The 14,344-nt window shown below is 50.8% G+C and overlaps 1 pseudogene; it reads left to right on the plus strand.

Annotated features, from left to right (window-relative positions):
• Positions 1-11,190: 11,190 nt before the first annotated feature.
• On the plus strand, positions 11,191-11,999 carry LOC124671077 (annotated as a pseudogene).
• Positions 12,000-14,344: the final 2,345 nt, after the last annotated feature.

A 14,344-nucleotide genomic window follows, 5' to 3' on the forward strand; every position in this document is an offset into this window, starting at 1 on the left:
GAATAAGACCCGAACCAAAAACCTTCCATAGGAGGGGAAACCTAGCCCAACTAGGACTCCCACCCAAGGTGGGATTTCCACCTCCCATGTGGGGGGTTGGCCGGCCCCTATGGTGGAGTCCACTTGGGACTCCACCCCATCTAGGGCTGGCCGGCCATGGAGGTGGAGTCCCATGTGGACTCCACCTTCCTTGGTGGTTTCTTCCGGACTTTTCTAGAACCTTCTAGAACCTTCCATAGAACCTTCCGCGACATTTTATTTCACATAAAATGACATCCTATATATGAATCTTATGCTCCGGACCATTCCGGAACTCCTCGTGATGTCCGGGATCTCATCCGGGACTCGAACAAATATTCGAACTCCATTCCATATTCAAGTTCTACCATTTCAACATCCAACTTTAAGTGTGTCACCCTACGGTTCGTGAACTATGCGGACATGGTTGAGTACTCACTCCGACCAATGACCAATAGCGGGATCCGGGAGATCCATAATGGCTCCCACATATTCAACGATGACTTTAGTGATCGAATGAACCATTCACATACAATACCAATTCCCTTTGTCACGCGATATTTTACTTGTCCGAGGTTTGATCTTCGGTATCACTCTATACCTTGTTCAACCTCGTCTCTCGACAAGTACTCTTTACTCGTACCGTGGTATGTGGTCTCTTATGAACTTATTCATATGCTTGCAAGACATTAGACGACATTCCACCGAGAGGGCCCAGAGTATATCTATCCGTCATCGGGATGGACAAATCCCACTCGTTGATCCATATGCCTCAACTCATACTTTCCGGATACTTAATCCCACCTTTATAACCACCCATTTACGCAGATGGCGTTTGATGTAATCAAAGTACCTTTCCGGTATAAGTGATTTACATGATCTCATGGTCATAAGGACTAGGTAACTATGTATCGAAAGCTTATAGCAAATAACTTAATGACGAGATCTTATGCTACGCTTAATTGGGTGTGTCCATTACATCATTCATACAATGATATAACCTTGTTATTAATAACATCCAATGTTCATGATTATGAAACTAATCATCCATTAATCAACAAGCTAGTTAAGAGGCATACTAGGGACTCTTTGTTTGTCTACATATCACACATGTACTAATGTTTCGGTTAATACAATTATAGCATGATATATAAACATTTATCATAAACATAAAGATATAAATAATAACCACTTTATTATTGCCTCTAGGGCATATCTCCTTCAGGGGATCCCCTTCTAATTCCCCACGGTAATGCGGTCTATGATGGAAGGGTTGTCCGGGTCGGTCTATCTATGGTGTATAGGGCAGGGCATATAAATTGTTCGGAACGGTCTACCTTATTGGTATAGGGGAGAACAAATGCCTGGGCCGGTCTCTCCATAGATAAAGGGCAGGACAGACTTACAAAAGGGTGGGTGTGCGAGGTAGCGGAGGAATATGATTGGCTAAGACCTTATACCGGGCCTCACACCAAAGGAAGTGTGGACGGGAAAGCTGCCCGGTTGGCACCATGGTTAAGATGTCTTATGGGTAAAGCAACACACCTCTGCAGAGTGTAATGAATCGTGATCTGTCACTCCCTGTTCCGGGTTTTGGAACTGTGAACGCAGCCGGAAATGAACTCCATGAAGTTCTAGTAAATCGGTGAAGGCTGACGAACATAGTTCTTATTAATAAAAGCAACCTTTTGAAGAAATGGTTATTAAAACATGCATTGGTATTAGACTTTCTGGTCTAGTATCATAGCTGGTGCATTAAACACCTCTTTCCTAATATGAACTTGCTGAGTACGCTCGTACTCATACCACTCTTAAATCCCCTGCTTAGATTGTCTGAATCGACTTGAGGAGGACACCGATGGCCAAGAAGGAGCAGATGGGATCTGCTATGAAGAGCCAGACCTCTCCGGAGGTGTAGAGGGAGTGGACTACCTCATCGTCTACGGAGCCGGGGAGGGTCCGAAGGAGAACAAGCATAGAGTACCCTACTAGAAGTAGTAACCGAGCAGTGTGAACACTTAGTACTTAGCTGCTCGAGTAGAATAAGATGTATGACCTGCTGAGACTATTATATTGTAAGTTAAGCTGGGTTCACCTGGATCTCTGGACCCAGGAGGAACTCCGTGATGATATGTACACATGGTTTGTAATAATAAATGAATGAGTTATGGACCTGCTATGTTCTGTTGTGCTACTCTGAGGGATGTAATATTTGCGGATTGGTACTTCGTGAATGTTATATCAATGACTGACATACTACAACATGCAGTGGTATGCAGGGTCACCACATTCACCTCCTACCAAAAATGCTCCGCGGCTATTCGCATGCTCTCATATGGAATGGCTGCGGATATATTCGATGAGTATCTTTGAATGGGTGAGAGCACCTGCCTTGAGGCCATGTACAGGTTTTGCCGACCCGTGATTGCCGTGTTCGGAGAGTATTACTGTAGGGAGCCAACTGTTGAGGATACAAGGCGGCTCCTGTCTATCAACGAGTCTAGAGGGTTCCTAGGAATGATTGGCAGCATAGATTGCATGCACTGGGAGTGGAAAAACTGTCCATTTGGATGGCAGGGTGCGTACAGCGGGCATGAGGAGGGAAAAACTGTCATTCTTGAAGCTGTCATATCTCAAGATTTATGGATTTCGGATTCGTTCTTTGGCATGGCCGGTTCCAACAATAACATCAATGTGTTGCACCGATCACCGGTTTTCAACCGGCTCATGCAAGGCAAAGCTCACCGGGTGAGCTATGAGATCAATGGAAATGCATATGACAAGCCATATTATCTTGCTGATGGCATCTACCCTGACTGTGCCACATTGGTGAAGACTGTCCGTAATCCAAACTCCAAGAAGACGAGGAGGTTTGCCAAGATGCAAGAGGCTTGCAGGAAAGATGTGGAGCGCGGATTTGGTGTGCTCCAAGCTCGGTGGGCAATTGTCCATCACCTGGCAAGAACATGGTCCCTGAAGACCATGCATGAGGTAATGACATGCTACGTGATCATGCACAACATGATCGTTGAGAACGAGCGTCCTGATGGTCGCAATGAGAACCACCGGGAATTTCAAGGTGAGCTGGTGGCACTACTTCCTGGAGCTTCATCTTGGCAGGAGTATCTAAATATCAATGTAGAAGTCACTAACGAGAACGTCTCTAAACAGCTGCAGATGGATCTGATTATGCATCAGTGGACATTGGCTGGCCATGAAGATCATGCCTAGAGAAATACTATATTATTTTCATCTAGACTTTTAAAAATTTAAATGTAACAACTATGACTTCATTGATTTCCTTATTTTGTTGTTTGGAAACTTCATAAATTGATGCAAACGCGGAAATGCGTCGGGCCGCTGGAGCCACCCCTAGGTGCAAATGGACGCGCGGACAAAAACGATCTATTTCGCGTCCGCCGTGCGACGCAAACAGACATTTGGGACGTCCGAAATGCGTCGCGCCGCCCTTAGGAGCAAACCAATCATGCATGCGGCCACGGGTACCGATCAGCAACTCCATACGTCGCCGTCGCTTCAAACGTTGGTCGGTAGGACACTTCCTTTTCTATACATAATTGTTGGCTAATAATTAACTGTTCATGTCATCTGAACTGATTTTGTGGGCGCTTTTATATTTTGTCTTTTCTCCAGATCGTCACTTTTCAAAAAACATTTTAGGACAAGTTGCTGCCGCGCGCACGTTTACGTTTCCGAGCTCTGGTTTAACCCCAATTCCAGAGAATGTAAACAGGCCAAGCTAGCATTAATCATCAGTGGATCGATCAATATGATTCTGTGCGATGTCTCCACTGTCAAGGGGTTTTCGCCGAAAGTGTCATTTCTGTATTCAGTCTTGTGCTCCTGCTGCTGGTCGTAGCTAGTCTTCTGGCAACACACTCAACCTCCGTTTAGGGCATCTCCAACCGGGCGACCCAAACGGATGGCCCAGCGCGTCCGTTTTGGGCCGTTTGCGTGGCCGAGCGGACGCGCGGACAGCGGCCCGCGTCCGCGTGTCCGTTTGGGTCGCGCGCTGCGTCCAACGCGCGGACGCACCGCATAATCGGACAAATACGAAAAGAAACGAAACACGGAAATTTTAAACGATATTTCATAAACATATGCCCTATTTTGGGCAAAATTTATACATAGCCCTATTTTTGGGCAAATAATCGACAAAAGAAGCCCTATATGGCTTTTAAATTTAAACTAAAAACCCTCTAGTAGGGTTTGGTCGGCGGCGCGGTGGCCGCCGGTGCGCCGCCTAGCCCCCGTGGGCAAAGTCGGCGTCGTCGTCGTCGCCGGACGACGTCCCCGGCGGCGAGGCACCTGCTGGGCTCGACCGCGCCGGGGACTCCGGCCACGGAGACCACAGGGCCTCCTCCCAGGCCGAGTGGGGGTCCGGAGCGACCCGAGGTAGCGGCGGCGCGGATCCCTGAGGCGCTGCTGCCTCTCCTGCCAGGCGCGGCGCCTGGCCTCCTGGCGGCGCCGCTCCTCCGCGCGACGCCTGGCCTCCTGCCGCCGCTGCTCCTCGCGGCGCTCCTCGGTCGGCGCGGCGCCCGGCCTCCTCCCGCCGCGCCGCTTCGTCCTCGTCCCGTCGCGCCCGACGGGCCCGGGCGTAGAGCACCCACGCAGCTCCGCTCTCCTCCGCCAGCCGCGCCGCTTCCTCCAGCTCGGAGGTACGGATGGCATCTCGAAGGCCCGGCCGGCTGGCCTCCTCCTCGCCGCCGAGATGAGCTTGGCGGCGCGGATGTCCGGGTCCTCCTCCGAGGACTCGGGCTTCGGCTTCGAGCAGGCGGCGGCGGCGGTTGCGGCAATGCCGCGCCGCCGCGGGCGGCCTCTCCGATGTGGAGGCCGCCTCGGTTTGCTGCCGATGGCCGCGCGCGCCGGCGGAGGCCGGCGGCCGCCGCTCGCCTCGTCGTCGTGGGCTCGGGAGCGAAACCGCGCTTCGGGGCCATGGCGGCGGTTTCGCGGAGTGGAGTGGGGACTGGAGTGGAGTTCCGCGATCCCCTCCGGGTCCCCATTTAATACCCTCCCGGGTCACCGCCGAGTGGGCCCAAAGGAGACGAGGCGACGGACGCCCGGACGCGAGCGGACGGCGCGTGCCATCCGCGGCCACGCAAACCTAGCCAATATTTGGGCCGGGTTTGCGTCGTTCCGGACGCCGTGGCCGTCCGCTTTTGCGGTGCGTCGCCGCGTTGGGCCGGGATTTTGTCCGGATCGACCCATCCGGACGCGCGGGCGCGGGATGGGTCGCCCCGTTGGAGATGCCCTTACACCGTAAGAGGCAACACGAACTGATCGAGATAGCCGCACCTGATGGCCGCTTCTATGCATCCTCACGTTCACACGAATCGATTCCTGACCCACACGTGTTACACATATGCCAATGTGCGGTCTTGTTCTCCAGGGGTGCTATGTTTGTTTACAATTTATTAATATTATTTTTTGTTTTTCTAGTACTATTTCTCAGGTGAAATAGATAATCTGTCTTACTCCACAATAATAAATATAACTTTTAACAAAATGTAAATGGATAATAACTTTTAACCAAAATTTAGCATTTACATTAGATTTGACTAGAAATTTTGAGAAATAAATTTGGGCATACTGATGTAGGAATACCATTCATGTAGTCTCATGGTGAAGCCGGTCCCGATGACAAGGGAGATCTGTTGCCTACTTACGAGCACTTCCTAGCTAGGATTGCACGAGAAGAGACTTGGTCCGCCTCATGCTAAGCCAGTTCGAGGGAGTTAGCGACCAAGACGCCGTGGTGACTTGCCATAGAATAGAAGTAGCATAGGTCGACTCGTATTAGGACTTCGATGCCTGTACCAACTCGGGTTACCATATAAGCCATGCACCACCAAACTTATAAGGTAGCGCGGGACGAGAGAAGTAGTGAGAACCAATAAGACAAACAGATCTGCCTTAGCGCTTGACGATAAGCCTAAGCCGGCCACTTAAACCTTGTAATCAATATACGATCAATAATAGTATAAGCATAAATAAGTATTTATATCCAAAGTGAGGGGTGGATACATCGTCTACTGATCCTGTTCCTGTAGCACTCGGCAACTTTCTCCCCGCCACTCGTAACTCATCTCGCACTGGTACATGCCGCAACTTTCGCACGACATGTACCATTTGAAATCATACCTTGGAACTAAAACTCGAAACTCGAACTCCCCGTAAAACAAGGCGAAGTGAGTTTCAGTTTTAATCGATAAACATGTTGGAGTTTACCGGGTAATCGTTTAGCTTTGTAAAGATTAAGGCATCATTGCCATTCAAGCCAATATAGTATGCATATTTGCAAAAATAAGCCCTAACATAATATGCTCTCAGCGATGATGTTGCATCATGTCATTGATTGTATCGATTATTGCATCAGATATAACCAAATATTTAGGACACGTATGGTACTGCAAGTAAACATTTTGGTCGAGGTAGACAAAACAAACTCGTGAGTTTTTATTTAATTAGTTGTACGGATCAAGCCAGGAAGCTTGTTAGTTGAGCAACCTTGAACGAGTGGAACCTAGTCATGGCTCGACTCGAATTACATGTCCACTTTTAGATTGTAATGTTGTGCGGATCGAGCGGCTACGTCCATGGTTGTCTATAAAGAACCGGGTGTCGTGAATTATTTACTATTTTATAGACTTGATCACACAAGATTTTTTTTGTCAAGTCGCAGTCTGATGTAATGTGTTGATGTTTGCACGATAGTAGAGATTTTTTTCCAACGGGCTACCCCTTTCCATTACTGCAACATAACGGAAATACAAGAGTTCAGCTGAACACACCCACACAGCAAAAAGGGAACGACAAAGAGGCTCGAAATCGAGCATCCATTACGAGACAAAAACCTAACAACACTACAACAACATCTAACGAGAAGTTAAGAACAACACACCCACATAGTTTAGTTATTTCAAGTTCAAACACCAGAACCACACAACAACAACAAAAAAGAACCACACAACAGCCAGGGAACTAAAGAGCATCAACATCGAGGAGCTTGAATCATTAGAACATTGGAACCATCCTGAGTGGCAACATCACTTGCGTTGATGTTCAGGGTCAGATGCATCACCTTGTTCATCAGTAGCTTCGCCCCTTCCTTGATCTTCCCAGCATCAGCCTCATCGTATAGACCTAGCCAATAATTCAAGAAAGAACACACAATGCAAATTATTATAACATGATTCTTAAGCACATAACCCTCAAAGGTTATCATGTTTCTGCCAAATGAACCAGAAGATAACAGCCATTAACAAGGTAAAAAATTCCTATTTGCAGACATATAGGCATATAACCAGGCTAGAGCCTTCCACCTATTCGAAGGGCAACTATTAGCCCCCACAGGCACCAACACAACCCAAGTAGTTCTTGCAATAGCACAAGGGAGAAAGAAAAAAAGATGATTTGCACGATAGTAGAGATGAAAATGAGATCGCATGGCCAACACAGCATTGACCAAACTTTTAAAAGAGTCTCAGAGCATCTCCAGTCGCGTCCCCTAAACCGTCCCCAAAGCGATTTTGGGCGCGCCGGACAAAAAAAGCGTTCCAGCCGCGTCCCCCAAAGCCCATTTTTGTCCGGCGCGCCCCGATACGGTGTCCGGCGCCCCGAGCCCGTCCCCGTCCCACAGGGGACGCTCCGGGGACGCCGGACACAACGAAAGCGAGGCCAACCGACGCGGGCCCGACGCGTCAGCGGCACAGGGAAAATTCGTCTCACACTCCCGCCAAATCCCGCCGCTCCCGCCAAATCGCGCCTATACCGCCGCGCACAGGCCTCCCAAAACATATTCTGCCGCAGATTCATTTCTCCTATCCCGCCGATTTCTTTCTCCCTCCCGCCGTGCACCCGCCGCCGCTACCCTCTCCCCATTCCATGGCGCCGCCGACAGCCCCCAAAAAGATGGCGAAGAAAGCGGCCAAGAAGCCGCCGGGCAATGCGACGATAGGGGCGAAAGCGCCGTTCGCGAAGCCGCGGAAGGCGCCGGCTGCGAAGAAGAAGCCCGAAGGAATGACCGAAGATGAATGGCAGCAAGATTGCCTGCGCCGGAAGCTATCGACGGCGGAGCGGAAAGGACCGGAGGGCGGCGGAGCTGGAGAAGAAGGTCCGCGGCGCGCCGCAGCCAGCGACATAATCGCCGGGTGTATCGCCGCCACCAACGCGAGCCCATATAGTACGAACGTGCCGGTGTACGTTCCGGGAGTCTCTCTCCGTCGCAAGCCGCCTTCTACAACGACGGCCCCTCCGCCACTCCCGGGTGCGACGCCAACTTGTCGCCGCACTACCAGGGATGCGCCGCCGCACGGCGGCTTCAACCCCAACAACCTCTACTCCCCGGCGTACGAGCAACGCGGAGCCGGACCCGGTCCGGACGGCGGCCCTTTCACCGGCCGCAGGGGTCCGCTCGAGCACGACGGCGCCGGTGCTCGAGGAGGACGACGGGGTTGAGGAGGAGGACGACGAGGAAGAGGACGGGGTGGAGGACGACGAGGAGGACGACGATGAGGACGAAGAGGGCGGCGAGGAAGAGGACGACGAGGGTGCCGGTGACGATGATCTCGTGGAGGTAGACGCGGACGGCGTGAGGACGAAGAAGAAGAAGAAGAAGAAGAAGGCGTCGGGCACACGAGGCCCGAAGTGGACGCCTCGGAAGATCAATGTTCGTGCGAGTCGTGGGCGACGGTGAGCCATGACTCCATCATCGGCGCCAACCAAAAAGGCGGGAAGTATTGGGCGAGGATCAAGGCCGAGTTCGATGAGCGCAAGCTCATCACGACGACTACCGGAAAGTGACAATGAAGAGGAGCCGAAGGCAATGTCGACGCGATGGGCCATCATCCAGGCGTCGGTGAACTCCTTCCATGGGTACCATCACGACTTAGAGACCGGAGGCGAGCACGGGCGCCGACGTCGGCCAACCGGTACGACCGTTTCTTCCATAATCCGTAGCGCCCACATTGTGTTCGATGAAATGACTCTGCTTCCTTTGGTTAGTTTGATCGGGCCATGGAATTGTACGCCAAGTACTCGGAAGGTCACAAGTCTTTCGCGCTGATGCATTGCTATGGCAAGCTCAAAGGGAACGAGAAATGGCGGCTGACGCGATTGTCGCTGTCCAAGGGGAAGGACGCCATTGATCTGGACGCGCCGGCCGGCAACGTCGACGAGGGCGTCCCATCGGCAACAAGGCTGCCAAGGCCGCCTTGGCCGATGCTGCGTCGTCTGAGAAGACGCAGGCGTCGATCACGAAATTCCTCGCCGACGTCTCCTCGACCTTTATCTCCCGCGACAAGAAGGCCGACGAAAGGTGGGCGGAGCTGCTCAAGAGGCAAGAGGAGAAGCTGGAGCTCAAGAAACGCAGGGACGACATGTCCCTCGCTGAGAACGCTCGACGAGAGGGAATGTCTCCCCGGACGCGAGCGGCGCACAACTTCTTCAAAGGCCGATCCTCGACGACATCGAAGCCAAAATGGCGGCGGCGGACGCGGCGGCCTCTGGCAGCGGCATCGGCATCGGCGGCAGCGGCAGCGCAGCGAAGAGCAGGCCGACGCGTCTTCTATCGCTACACCTGCGCCGGCCTCCGCGTCGGCGACGGAGCGGACGCACCATGCACTGTGAACGTGCAGATCGCGACGAGGTCGTCGTGCTCGACGGCCTCGCGTCGACTCGGGACACGACGCCGTCGACCAACCCCTTCTTCTAATTTGCATGCACCACCGGTCTGTAATATGATCGCGCGCCCAGTACTTTGATCGATCGCCGCTACTCGATCGCGACGAACCGACGGGAACGATCTCTTTGAATGCATCTATTTGAATTTCTGATTGGGGGCGGCGTTTGGGGGACGCGGCTGGGGAGCGACGTCCCCCAAACGCGGCACGAACAAAACACGTCCCCCAAACGCTTGATTCGGCGCGGTTTGGGGGACGGTTTGGGGGACGCGACTGGAGATGCTCTCAATCGTCTCGATCACGGCGCATACACATACAGATACAGTAGAATTTTAAATTTGCGCGGGTATGTAAGAATCGATTCTAAACCCGCGCGGTAAACAGGACTCGACTCTTGCCGACGCTGAGCAGCCTCGTAAGAGAGGAGGCACCATGCATGTCGATCGACATGAACTGCGCCGGCCCTCTGCGCTTAGCATCGGCCAGCCTAGGCGGCGAGCAGACACACGCATATGCGGTCAGAAATCAATCTTGCCGGAGACGACAGAATCGGCGATGGCGACAGTGGCCCCCGCACGCTGGCCCGTGGAAAAAGCGGCACCGACCATGTCCCCCATTTCTTCATCCAGATGACAAGCTCTCTCTCGCCTCGCCAACCTCCGGGGCCCCGCGCCGAGTCACCCTGACGCGACCGCCGAGTACGACGACCGCCGCCCGACTATCGCTCCGGCGGTTCCGTCCCCAGTCCCCACTAACGGTGACCCGATCGGGATCGTGCCAGTCGTTAACGCCTCCACGCAAATACCATGTCACTCCGGGGCGGGCGCCGTGCGCCGCAGTGGCGGCGCCAGATGACATCGATCGCGGAACCGTCCGTAACTAGCATAAGCAATTGGACGAACAGCGTGAGCGCGCGTGGGTGGACATGCTGGTTAGTTGCAGCAACTTGCAAGATTCCATCCACCATGGTCGATCGAGGACCGGGAACTCTCCAGTCTCCTCGGTAAAAGCAACGGCCCATCATCGAGGACGCGCCTACATCGCTCGCCGCCTCCATCTGGTGCCAATGTGATGCCATGCCAACGACTTGGGATGGTGGTGCTGGTGGAGGAAGGTACCTTAACGCACAAGAAGAGCATCTTCAATCTTCCGCCGTGCAGTGCCGCGTCACCAGCGGGCTCCACTCGCCGCGCCGGCTTCTATATACATAGGCACACCCTTCTATATATAGGACCCAGCAGGCCGGTACTAGGACACGACCAATACCCAACCGCTTCCATCGACGCACTCTCATCTCATCTGATTGCCGCCCATCCAGCTCGGACTGACCGCTACCTCTCGCTCATTTCTTGCTTCTCCTAGCTCGGTTTCCTCTTTTCGAGAGTGTGATCGAGAGAGGTGGTGACCACGCTGTTTTAGGCCGACGCGCGGGCCGGACACGGCATGCGCTCTGATCGTACGGCAGCAAACAATGGCTCCAGCTTCAGCCTCGCTGCTCCCCGCCAGCACCACCAACGCCGGTACCAAGCGCGCTGCACATGCCGCCGTGTCCGACGTTGAGGCGCCGCCGCTCCCGCAGGTCAGTCACTGCTCAATCACTGTCTCCACTACGCTTGGCATGGTGTCAGCTGTGACTGACAAACAAGTGGCATACTGAACTGATGATCCGTGCGGTGGTCGGCTTGCTTGGCTTTTCAGGACGGCGTCGCGGCGGGGAAGAACAGCCAGGGCCAGCAGCAGCAGCTGGAGTGCCCGCGGTGCAAGTCCAGCAACACCAAGTTCTGCTACTACAACAACTACAGCACCACGCAGCCGCGCCACTTCTGCCGCGCCTGCCGCCGCTACTGGACGCAGGGCGGCACGCTGCGCAACGTGCCCGTCGGGGGTGCATGCCGACGCAGTGGCAACGGCAGCAAGCGCCGCAGGTCCGCCGAGCCCTCGCCCTCCTCCGCTTCACCGTCGGCAGAGGACACGTTCCGGCCGGTCCATCTCCCGGCGGCGCCCTTCTTCCCGTTCCTCAGCGACGGCGCCGTCTTCCTGCCGCAGTTCGACCTCGGACTCGGCGGCTACGCGGCCGCGCCCACAGGGTTACCGTGGCCAGCGGAGGCGGGTCCCGATAATTACGACTGGCTCGCGACACCGTGGGATGGGGGCAACGGAACGCACACCGGCGGCGCCGCCTGGGACGACTTCGCCGCCGGCCTCGAGCTCTTCTAGCCGCCGCCGGCCGGCGCGCGTGTTCGAGGCTCCTGTTTTATCATCGCAGCCTCGATCGATTAGGTAGTATGTGCTTACCAGCTGAATCAGTGTATCCACCCGAGCTTTGCACGATCCTCCGATGACTGTTTCTTCTGATGGTTACGAGAAAATGATGTGGTGATTGTTATTTGAACCCATGAACCATGATCTATCTATACTAGTATATCTGTAGCTACAGGGAGGATGTAAATTGGTCATGTCTTTGCAATAAAATGTTTGTAACAATTCCGCCCAAACACAATTACTTAGATAAGGCTGCACAATGTTACTCAGTGTTACTCAGTGATTGGCAGGAAAATAAATAGAAGGGATTTTACAAACGTTTAGAAGTCCCATTAGAACTGATCTTTCTAAGCATATATTTCCCGGTTCAATATAAACCGACGGTCTCTTAGAAAAAGAAAATCTTTTATATTGTATCCATAATCTGAATCGAAGGTATCAATCTTTTTTCAATGTTATTGTAGGAGAAATGTTTTCTTCAGTTAATTTATTTTTTTGTCTTAATTGACTTATTATTCTCAATTTATCTTTCTCTTAGTTGAAAACGCAAGAAAATTAGTAGACCTTTTATTCTTGGTTAATTTAACTATCTCTATTTGAAAACACGAAAAGATAGTAAATATGGAAAACAAGAAGCTTGGAGAGTTAGCAGTGCGAAAGATAGTTTTAGCAAGCATGGGTGGCAGCATAGTTTACTGGATTGAGCCATCTTCACCATTGGAGTTTTCCATTGATCGCTTTGACATATACTTTGCCCTATGAGATTTCATCCCTACATCTTTTTCTTCCTATCTTCTTTATTTTTAACCGATGTGTGCATCTGATTTGTGCATAGGCAAGGTGTTACTCTATAAAAAAAGTTTCACTATGTTTCTCACTCTGAGGACTAGTGACAAATAAAGCAAATCAATATTAGCTTTTGTTGCTTGCGTGAAAAAAATTAATCGAGTAGAGCCGAGGAGACGAAGCTCCAAAGGAGATAGAGCGAGAAGACAATTCCACAGAAAACTACTAATTGACATATCATACATTTTACAAGTTCATAGTACTAGTAACTGGTTTCCTTTTTTTGCATATTGAACTGGACTGTTCTTATCTACAATCCTGTACTAGATATTTGTTAGATTTGTACTCTCCTAGGATATTAGAATATATATATAACAATATACACAAACACCTAATAAGATATTGGCACAAAATTTTCCATAGCTTAATGTTATTGTGTCGTCTTTGCATGTTTTGCTTAATATAATTTAGTTCCGTAAAAAATGTTTAAATCAATATTGTATTCTTTCTTCATGACAAAATATAATTACACTTTAGCACAATGTATATCTATGTATCCATTTCAATTATGTTAACAACATAAAATAGTATGTATAAGCTAAAGTTGAATCAATGAAAATAACACTGTGTGATTTAATGCCACATTGATTTACATATAATAAATAAATATTAAAGTTTGTTATAAATAGCTGATTGATATTAGTATTTGTACTAAATCTAAACTGAAGAAATAATACCCTTGTATATAAATAGATTCCAAGTCTACTTGTAGTTTCAATTGTGAAGAAAAAGATGAGTAAATTGGGAACATTATCAGCATATTTTAAAAGCCTCGGAGTGCTCAACAAACATTAATTTTGTACAAACCACATCATATATACTCCAAATCTTTGTGAATATCCACGAACAAATCGGAAGTGTGTTTTTTTTGCTCAAATGGATGAGTAACACAACCACAATTGCATAAACATTACTTAATCTGGTCAATTAATTCGGCCATTGTCGATGTCATCCTGATCACAAAGATGCGTATTTTACAACCTCGTTTTCGGGATCCTGCTGGAAAGTTCGCATGGATGCGTTGCTGATCTTGATTAGTTTTTTTTTTTGAAATGGGGGAAATATCGCTCCAGCTTCTGCATCCAAAGGATGCACACGGCTTTTTATTAGATTATTCACGAACCTTACAAGAAACAATACAAAAGATCAAACTCGAAGCAACCTTACTATACCTACAGTGGGATGAAGAGGGTGACAATACACCAACTCACATCATCCAAAACTAAATGCCTTCCCAAACCGCCCAATAGCAGGTGAGAAACACATCCAGTCAAGCAGACTCTCAGCGCACGTCAACACACACGCCACAGGAGTTGCTCCCGCCGTCTTCCTCGACTCCATCTTCAAGAGAGATCATCGCATTAACCTTGCAAGACCTGCCGTCGATGCCACCATGACACCAGACGGCTCCACCCTCCTGCACGTATACATCATCCCGCATCTGTCGTCAATACCCTGCAGCACCATGCCACTGAGACTCAACGCCAACAAAGTGGTAGATGAACACCACTCCACCG

The sequence above is a fragment of the Lolium rigidum genome, chromosome 7, assembly GCF_022539505.1.
Source record: "Lolium rigidum isolate FL_2022 chromosome 7, APGP_CSIRO_Lrig_0.1, whole genome shotgun sequence".
NCBI lineage: Eukaryota > Viridiplantae > Streptophyta > Magnoliopsida > Poales > Poaceae > Lolium > Lolium rigidum.